Below are 2,410 nucleotides of genomic sequence, written 5' to 3' on the forward strand. Positions count from 1 at the left end.
TCTTTAAAGAGATCTGTTTAAGGGGAGCCTGGGGGAGAATGAATACATGTATATGTATGGCTGAGTCACTTTGCTGTGCACCTGAAACTATCACAACATTGTTAATCGGCTATACTCCAATATAAATTAAAAAGTTAAAAACATTTTTAAAAAGAGATCTGTTTAACTTTGTTTAAATTAACTTTGTTCAAATTCCCTATCATTTAGCTGCAGAACCCTTTTTTGATATAACTCTTAACACTTCACTGGCCTTGTGTTCCAAATAACGTCTTCCAGGCTTCCGATTGATAGGAGAGCACTGCAAGTAAAAGTGAAGATGACTTTAATGGCTCTCTCCCTGTCCCAACCCCTCCCTGCCTTTCTGGTCCTTCCCACCTTAGCTGCAACATGAGAGCACCCCAGGCAGTGACTGGAACAAATCAGGGCCAAGCCGGTGGGCTGTGATCATGTCAGGTTGTTTGCGAGGCTTCAGCTGGGGACCCAGATCGGGATCACTTGGGGATCTGTGCTGCTGCCTGGTCAGAGGGACTAGGGTGTGTGTAATCTTTTTTGTTATATCTAGCTAAGATGCACTGCCATGCTGAGTATTTGTCTTGTCAATACTCGTGTTCGTTGTTGAACTGCTGGGGGTTGCTTCAATAATAATTTGTAGCCAGTGTTGAATTAAAGAACATAGGCCTTAGAATTTTGTCTCCTCACTAAAAGCCAGAAAAGGGAAGGATGAACTGTGAATAGGAAAGCTAGTTCTTTTGATGTGGATCACGTAGGAGTCAAGATATTTAAGAGGGCATTCCTGGTTGGGGAATGCTGGAATGCCGGTCCTCCTCAGTGTTCTGCCGCAAGTCCTCCTTGAACTCCACACATCCGCTCTTTCCTATGTTTCACTATCTCTATAAGCTAGTGACACCCGAATCTCCATCACCAGTCCAGATTTCTCACCTGTGGCTTGGAGCCTCTCCGCTTAGAGGTGTTTTAGGTACTTCAGAGTCAAGTCCAAAGATAAAATTCATCTGGATCATAAAGTGTAAGGAGGAGAAAGTGTGAGGAGAGCTGCAAAAATGAGATTATAAATAATGTAAGGCCTTGTGAGCCGTGAAGGGAAGGAGGTGGGGAGAAGGAGGAGGGAGGGAAGGAGGGAGAAGGGGAGGAGGAGAGCATGAACTTGATTTTAAGAGCAATGAGAAAAACCGAAGTATTTTAAACAGGGAGTGACATGATTATACATCCATGATTTAGGAAGATCACTATCGATCCAATACAGATGATGAACTGGAGAGAAACAAAACTGTGAGCAGGGAGAACTTTTAGGTAGCTATTGAGACAATCTGGGAGAGAGAGGAAGGAGGCGGTGGATCTGGAGAGGGGACTCTGCTTGGGACAGAATGCTGAAGGGGAAATGGAGTGCCCCGTGGCCAGCAAGCTGATGCCACTGATAATGCCCACAGTCCTAGGAAGAATCCAGGGAAGGGAGCAGGGCTGCTTGGTCACCTGCCTCTCTCCACCTAAAGAGGTTCATCTCACACTAAAGCTCCTTCATGCCTTCCTTCCCCCAAATATTTATTGAGTGCCTACGATGCGCCAAACACTATCCTTGATACCAGGGATACAGTCATTAAAAAAGACAAAAATTCACTGTTCTTCTGGAGCATACATTCTAGTAGAGCAAGAGACAATAACAAACATTATGTTGGGGAGTGATCAATGCTCTCATAAAAATAAAGTAAGATGGGCTTCCCTGGTGGCGCAGTGGTTGAGAGTCCGCCTGCCGATGCAGGGGACATGGGTTCGTGCCCCGGTCCAGGAAGATCCCACATGCCGCGGAGCGGCTGGGCCCGTGAGCCATGGCCGCTGAGCCTGTGCGTCGGAGCCTGTGCTCCGCGGAGGGAGAGGCCACAACAGTGAGAGGTCCGTGTACCGCAAAAAATAAAAAAATAAAGTAAGATAAGGAAAAAGAGGGATAGCGAGAAAGAATGGCAGCAGAAAAGGGTGACCCCAGGTTGCTGCTTAAAAAGTCCTGTGTTTTGTTTTAGTGTTTCCTGCAAGAATTAGTTCCTTCCCTCCTTCCTTTTTACACTCATGTCATTAGAGTGAAAAATCCTAAGTCCTCATAAGTTCTTAAAAGAAAAAGGATCCCTTCCCCAGTGCCACCTTCAAAAAAATGCCAAGAAGGATAGGATATAGTCAGAGATCAAGGTTAAGAGTCATGAAAATTATTTTTGCTAAAGAAGATGAAAACTGATTTGCATGCAGAGCTATACAAATAGCACACCAACTAGAAACCTGTTTGGTTCAGCCAGCACATGTTCCTGAATAAATTATTTTGCACCAAAGCTCAAAGGCATTCTAACTTTCTGAATTGCTAAATGTACTTTCTAATCACAATTATATTGAATAGCAATAAAGAGGTAGT

The sequence above is a fragment of the Lagenorhynchus albirostris genome, chromosome 11 (assembly GCF_949774975.1).
Source record: "Lagenorhynchus albirostris chromosome 11, mLagAlb1.1, whole genome shotgun sequence".
Classification (NCBI taxonomy): Eukaryota; Metazoa; Chordata; class Mammalia; order Artiodactyla; family Delphinidae; genus Lagenorhynchus; species Lagenorhynchus albirostris.